Source organism: Calonectris borealis, chromosome 13, assembly GCF_964195595.1.
Source record: "Calonectris borealis chromosome 13, bCalBor7.hap1.2, whole genome shotgun sequence".
Lineage (NCBI taxonomy): Eukaryota > Metazoa > Chordata > Aves > Procellariiformes > Procellariidae > Calonectris > Calonectris borealis.
In genome coordinates, this window is record NC_134324.1 from 16,895,906 (window position 1) to 16,904,186 (window position 8,281).

Genomic DNA, 8,281 nt, shown 5'->3' on the forward strand with positions numbered 1-8,281 from the left:
CTTCAGAATGGCAATGCTTTGCCTGTTGAGGGTACCCTGGAGGTCGCTGTCATTTCCCCATTCCTGAGAGAGGGACTAAGACGGTGTCGTGGTCTCTGCAGGGATCCGAGATCACTGAATCATGTCCTCCCTGGAGCAATCAGAACCAGGAGAAATATCAGAAATAACACTTTCTACAGTGAAAAGGGAAGACAATTCTTAAGCGGTCCTCAAATTTACAGGAGTGACTTTTCCACTGCTCCTCTGACAGAGCTTGCCGTTCCTTCCTCTGCCTTACTGTCACCACAAATCTGGCGCAACTCCGACAGCAGAAGTAATCCACTACAGGTGATGAATACAATATATGATGTTCTCAAAAGTTCTCAGATCAAGGTTTATTAAAAATAAAAATTGTAGAGCAAGAATCAGCGTTCAAGGGCAGTCAATCAGATGTCTGAATTATGTCCTGCCCTTAAAATATACAGTGGGTAACAGTTTTTAAATGGTCCCTGTAAAAGCTACTATGTGTACTGTACCTTGACATTAAGTCCACAGTAAAGTACTTACCTTCAGGATTCTCCCCATTTATAGGTCTTTTATTTTGCTTCAAATTAATCAGAACAGCTGCTCCAGAATGTAAAAAGAAAAAAAAGCAAATGTATGATTTACTGCCAGACTCCCAGTGAGCAAAAGGGCACACACCCATCACTGCAGGCAAGCAACAAGCAAGCAAAAGAAAAATGATTCAGAGCAACAGAGGGAAGGCGGGAGGGAAGAGGGTGTGGGCTGGGCAGGGAGTTAGTGTGCGACAGCTCATTAATGTGAGCGTGTACAAGGCCAGTCTGACATCAGGGAGGTTGTTACAGGATTGCAATGGGATCATGACATATATATACAGACAAAAGAGGCCATTAGCTTCAAAGAACAACTTATTTATCCCTTTCAGCAAAAAGCAGCGGGCCCCAAGCGCACAAAGCGCATAGGCGCATTGATCAGCTTTGTCTGTCGGTGGATCGAGACCAAAGTGTCCGAGCCCACCAGCTCTGCCAGGAGGCAGCAAGGTCTCCTGCACAGGTGAGACCCCTCCCTACAGGCTCTTCACCCAGACACCAGTGACCAAGAGCAGGCCACTCAGTTACAACAGCCAGGATGCTTAAAACAGCACTTGATCCTGCACAAAAGGAGAGACTGAGTATCTCCTGTCACTTGCAGGGGCAGCAGAATACCTTGGGGGTATTCATCCAGCTTGGTGTCCTTGCTGCAATAGAAGAAACTCAGAAAACAGCACTAGTTTCTTCTAGTTCCAAAGATTTTCCTTACGATTGCCTCACGGCTTACATCAGAGCTCAATTTTCACTGACCCATTCCTTTATGAAATTCTCCACCTACCTGCCATTCTGCACACCCAGATCTAAGGCCTCTCCTCTCTTCTCATTTGTGGGCAGGCTGAAAACAGTTTGCTTTTGCCTGTTACCTGAAGATCTGTTGTGGTTTAACCCCAGCCAGCAACTGAGCCCCCACACAGCCGCTCGCTCACTCCCCCCTGGTGGGTAAAGAAGAGTAAAAATGAGAAAGCTCGCGGGTTGAGGTAAGGACAGTTTAATAAGTAAAGCAAAAGCCGCGCACGCAAGCAAAGCAAAACAAGGAATTCATTCACTGCTTCCCACCGGCAGGCAGGTGTTCAGCCATCTCCAAGAAAGCAGGGCTCCATCACGCGTAACGGTGACTTGAGAAGACAAACGCCATCACTCTGAACGTCCCCCCCTTCCTTCTTCCCCCAGCTTTATATGCTGAGCATGACGTCATATGGTATGGGATATCCCTTTGGCCAGTTGGGGTCAGCTGTCCCGGCTGTGTCCCCTCCCAACTTCTTGTGCCCCCCCAGCCTGCTCGCTGGTGGGGTGGGGTGAGGAGCAGAAAAGGCCTTGACTCTGTGTAAGCCCTGCTCAGCAGTAACGAAAACATCCCTGTGTTATCAACACCATATTCAGCACAAATCCAAAACACAGCCCCATACCAGCTACTGTGAAGAAAATTAACTCCACCCCTGCCAAAACCAGCACAAGATCTCTTCAACTTCTTCTTAGGCAGTTCACTCTTGGTAGATTCTTCAGTTCTTGGCTGAACCTGACAGCTGATCACTAGCCCATTTTGAATATGTGGCCACCACAGAACTGGGCTATTTCTGAACAAAATTGTCGCTGGGGGCCACAGAGATCCCTTAGCAAATAGCATTACCTTTAGGCCTTACCTGTGCTGCCGTAGGTCAGAAGTAACTATTCAGGTTAGGGGTTGCACCTTGATTATTTATAAAAGTGAAGATTTGAGCCACTAGGTCAACAGTGAACAAAGTAGGAAAAAAAAAAATCTGGCCACAGAAAATCATTCGGGAGCCACATCAACGCAGCTGTGAGCCCAGCTCAGGCAGGTGAAATTCCTGGAGCACCATTTCACATTCCCCAGGGATAACGCCATGGCTTCACGGTGTCCTGCGGACGTGCATTCGCCTTCCAGTGCTTCCAGCCTGCAGCAAACTCGAAGGACGTGAAGGCTCACCCAGGCGCTGTGGAGGGTAGGGACCTCTCAGGTTACTCCTCCGGTCTCTTCCAGTGCAACTTGTTTGCCCCCGGCTCACTGTGCAGGCCCAGCTGAGGTGGCTACAAACACTGCTGTGCCCCTGCTCTGGAGACGTCTCCTCCAACACTGGCAGTTCAGCCTTGTAAGGGAAAGCAGATTTGGCCCCTTAGCATGTCATCTCATGTTTTTCAGTAGGAAATCTAGATTGCACATATCTAATTAATGGAAAACAGGGATAAACAAGCAGATTGCTTACTTCAATTATGTGCACAGCGCCTGCAGGGTTACCATTTAAAAATCACAAAGAAAGAAAACAGTCAAAATGGGTAAAAAGACGCAGACAGGAGTATACAATCCACAGCTTACCTTGATGACGACTAAAAACACCTCTCCGCCAAGAGTGAAAAGAGGGACGTTATTCTTGGCAAATGAGTATAATCCAAAATTTTTCAGCCATCTGTAAATAATATTTACCTGGAGCAGCTTTACATAATTAAAGGGCTTCCTTATGAGTGTTGCACAGACGCATCTGTGTAGAGAGAGAATAACTTGCTCAAAACAAAGACAGAGAAGGAAAGAAATCAGAAGCTCTCCATTAATTTATTTAAATTTCTCCCAGAGGCAATTTCTCCAGAATCCCCCACATTCCATGAAGTCGAGCATCTGCTTTCCTTGCAGCTTAACTTACTGAAGGAAGCATTACCTGGACAAACAATCCTCCCTCTAAGCAGCTTAACAAGTTTGTGTAAATGTTTGAGCTGCTGTAAAGAGGCAAGAAAGTCATTCCATACCCTATTTAGGAAGGTAAACAATTTTCTTGTTATTTTGAGTCCCTCAACTATTTGCACTACCAGCTGGATTAGATAAATACTCTATGGGATGGCTATTTTGGGTGACATGACTCACGTGTAGCAAAAGGTTCAAAACTGGGAGTGAAAAGTGGTTTCCAATTCAGTGATTTTAATAATTAGATGCAAACCCAAGTCCTTTGAATGACTTGATTTGTATTTAGTAAGAATGTTAGTGAGACTGATGATCAAAATTGATTGTTCAGCTGCATTTGGAAATTAAAATGGCCAGCACACAATGCCAGCACACTGAATTCCCCTGCTGCTCCTCTGTGTAAACTAGCTGATTGTAAAACAAACACTGGAGTTATTTCTGTTGCCTTCTGTATTCAGTAGATGTGTTCGGTACTAAGCAGGATTGGTTGAGACATTTGGCGTTTCACCTTCCTCCTCTTCATCTGGTTCTATTTTCCTAAGCACCTATGGGAATATTTCCCCCTTACAAATGAAAAAAAAAAGAGCTACAAAAAGTACAATAACTTTCTGTTCAAAGGTCTCTGTGGGACCGAAGGAGTCTCATTAACCAAAATTTACCTCTTATGATAGCTTTAGAAGTAAGCACTCCACTAGTATTGCAGCTAGAGTTCCTCACTCAAAATAAACTGGAGGACCAGGTTCTTTACTGGTTTACACACGGATTTCAGTGATTGCATCAGAAATCTCCAGAGACAGACAGGATTCAGTTTTATTGCACCTGTCCAAACCCTGTCTGAGAAAATAAACTTTTTACCTTACCAAGTGCCCAGGCATTCCTGTGAAGCTGTGCAGTGATCAGTGATCATCATCTCAGATTTAATTGTACTAATGGGATGAAGCTAAATAAACTGCTAGCTTACAGTCAATATCTCTGGATCATTATTTGCATCTTTCAGCCACAAAGGTGTTACGTGACTGGAAATAATTTAGCACCAAACACTCCAGGGAAAAATTCACCAGATGTGTTAATGGTTCTGACCCCCAGCGTACGATGCAGAGAAGATTAGGAATAAGGTTTATGCAACATATGGTCAGGATGCACAGCCTTTCTTCTTACACATTAGCTGGTGTTTTAGTGACCCCATAGGTGTGAGACCAGAGACTTTTGAGACGTAAGCAGCTCACGCCGAGCTACAAATGCCAAAGATCCTCCAGACAGGACCAGATTCCTGCCCTCCACCGAGCACAGCCTGGCCCACTGTGACACAGACTGCCCAGGGGTTGCAGACCCTACAGGAATGTAAATTGCTTCGGACCATACGTCAATTCAGGCTAGAAGTGACTTCAGGAGGTCTCTAGTGTAACCCCCAGCTCAAAGCAGGGTCAGCCATGCGATCAGACCAGTTTACGCAGGGCTTTCAAGATCCCATTGGGTCTTGAAAAACTCCAAGGATAGAGAGCGCACAACCTCCCTGGGCTCCTGTTTCACAGCTTCACTGTCTTCATGGGGAAAGAAGTTCCACCCTTGAAGTTATGCCCACTGTCTCTCATCCTTCCACCACGCACCACTCTGAAGAGTCTCTCTCTCCTTGGTGCTTCCTCACACTCCTCACTGAGGAGCTGCTACTGGGTCTCCCCAAAGCCGTCTCTTTTCAGGTTGAACAAGCCTGGCTCCCTCAGCCCTTCACAGCACAGGGCAAGGACTCCAGCTCCCAGCCTTCTTGGGGGCCCTCCTAAACTCACTACAGTTTATTGACGTCTTTCTTGAATTGGAGGGCCCAAAACTGGACACGGTATTCAAAATGCCATCGAACAAGTGCTGAGCAGAAAAGGATAATCACTTCCCTCGAACTACTGGCTATGCTCCTGGCAAATCAGATCCTCCACGTACAAGAAATCAGCCGTCAATTCTGCTTTTCAGTGCAATGGGGAATTGCCTATCAACATGATCGAACATCAAAGGTACCTTTAGAAATGGGCAGGTTCAGAGCTCGGTTGCATTGCTGGAGTGCTATTGATACAGGAGGGCTTTGAATCAGACTGTAGTCCAGATTTGCCAGGAGTGGCAGTCCAATATCCCACGTGGGACATAGCGAATGCATGCAGCGCAGTTATCTGAGCTACAGAGTCGCTTAACATGCACAGCAGCCGTCTGTCCAGGACGTCTCATGTCTGGTAGTCCATGTTGTTGAACATGTGATAATCATCATCCAAATCAATAGGCCAAAAGGAAGCAACAGTTTTTGTCTGCCTAAATGAATACACCTGGTAGGCCTGGCTATTTCCTTGGTAACTATTGAATGGAGTCAGTGCTAATGTAACCGAGATCAGAATCTAGCCCTGGCTTTGTAGGAGTCAATGCAAACTGCATCAAGTAGCTCAACTTACTTTTCTCCATCTATAGGGAATTCATCCTTAGTCTGCCCAGTTAGCACTAAACCTATCCAATTCTCTCGGGCTCCAGAGTCGCAGGTACGACTGAGTGCCATAAGATAACTAAATCATATGCGTGACTGAAATCCCCCCAGATAATATGAAGCATGCAAAAGAGATGTAATCAATTTTAGAACAAAGTAAAATCTGCAGTCATCTATCCTACTTCCACTAATATCTGAAGATAAATAATGTCATGCATTAAATATTTCCATCACTTTTGTTCCAGCGGTGAGAATCTTCTAGCAAGTACTAGAAAGCAAAAATAAACATCAAGGGCAACAACAATCATAAAAGAGAAAAAAAAAAATCATCACCTAGTACTGTACGTTTGCATTCAGCACAGGTTTTCCAGTCGGCTCCCTTTCAACAGGGGAAAGGGTGAGTTTTGGCAACTCCATCAAGTGAGCAGAACTAGAGGAAAGGCAGGTTCTTTTTTGCCTTGGGAATCAGAATTTCATCATCTGTATCCCAAATACAAAGTCAAATACCCTTTCCATTAGATAGGCACAATCTCCTCTGATAAAGAGAGTAAAACACTTGCTATATCAGAACGAAACAGGGAGCTTGCTTTCTTAAGCTAGCTGATTCCAAGGAAAGTATAAAAAACAATTGCGAATTCAGTATTTCAGAGCCTGCACAGTCATTTCAGAGCACATGGTTTAACAAGCCTCATCAACCTTTCCCCTGCTTAGCACCTCTTAGCAGGCATAAGGAAAAGACATACAGTTTTGAAAGCTAAATGTTGTTCTTGGTATAGTCTTCACTTTATGTTTTATAAGATTTTTGAAGGAAGTTGAGTGCTTCTGCTTCTGAAACACAGCCTCCTCTGATTTCTGGCTAAAACATGAAGTTAAATTGCTTTTAAATGAACTGAATAGATCTAATAAGTGTGGCACATAAAATCCTCACCAGTTTTGTATCTAAGTATATCTTATAACAACACAGGATCTTGTGGTATTGAGATCTACAGGTTAAGTTTTGCACAGTATAAAAAGAATTCATTTATCCATTTCAAGCTTGTCACCTTTGAGTTTCATTGAGCACCCCTTTTGTATACTGCAAACACACAGTGAGGAATAATCCTGACGACCCTCTCTGTGCCATTCATTATTATACATCCTTCTGTCACACTCCTCTTTATTAGTCTGCTCTTAGAATTAAGTGGATTTTATCTTGCCTAATATTGTCTCAAATGAAAGTCCCCTTATGCCTGTAATTATTTCAGCTGCCCTTTTTGGCCCCCTTTCACTTTCAGCTCTAGCCTTATTTGAAAGGAGAAGATGATTTTGCATCCATTTCTCCAGCTGCAAAGGAGCAGTAATAAGAAAGCCTGAAACAGGAATACAGTAAGCAGGGAAGCTCCCATGTTATTAATATTTATTTCATGCTGATATCTAGAGGCATCAGCGGAGCCAGAGTCCTATTCTGATAAGCTACACAGCCATGTAGTACATGACAGTCCTTGCTCAAAAGACTGCGTCATGAGGGATATAAGGATCTCGGAGAGGGAGAATTCCTATTCCAAGTTTACTTGTCTAATGCAAACTCATTGCCTTTCTACTTCCCAGCAGATGCAGCCTCTGCTCAATGAGAGCGTGGTGCATGGTTGATAATGAGAGCACTTACATTTTGTCCCCCACAAAGGGAACTGCTCCCTGCTGTCACAGATCCCAGGGCAACCCCTACCACGAAGCTACAACCCAGCCCTTCACAGCTTCTACATCTGCACATGGTCAAAACACAGCACTAGGCCATCACATACCAAAGACCTGCAGTGCTGGCAGCAGCGAGGGCAGAAAAGCTTAGGACTCCAGGGACGAACCTGCCTGCTGAGCGGTCATGGAGAAGACAAGCACAGACCCCATACTCACATGTAGCAGTCACTTTAAAGCACGAAGCATTTCAGTGACAAAATCACTCCAATCCAGGCCCTGGGGAGAATGTATTAGGTATTAAATGGCCCGTTTCCAGAAAACGCAAGTGCCCATATTGGTAATGTCATCAGGGAGAGAACATTTCAGAAGCATCAAGCAGATAAATAAAAAGTCTAAATCTCACTTAGAAGGTGAAAATCAAAGCACCTAAATGTCTTGGACACAACAACCTGGTCCTCACCACCTCTTCTGCTTTCTGATCACACCAGCTGTGTACAAGTGACAGGACAAGCCATTTCAGTGCCTGAGCTCATCCCTCTCCTCCCACTTGGCAGATGGTTCCAGCTCTGTACCCTCCCAGCCACCTCCTCCTACACGAGCCCCTTTGCCCTCCCTGCTCTAAGCTGAAGTCTGCGAGAGCCCCTGGAAATGGACAGGCGTATTTGTTTGCCTGCATTTCTCTGCTAGGAACAGTTTGCTGTGAAACGGCCCTGTTACCACAGGAATAGGCAGGATGTTTGCTATGTAGGCATAACAGCTCTGCTTACCCTGTACGTGACCTTTTTAGCACGGGAAACAGGGCAAGGTCAAAAGCAGCGCTTGGAAGTAGACAAACAGCTTCACCAGTGAACATCCAGTCCCACAAGCACT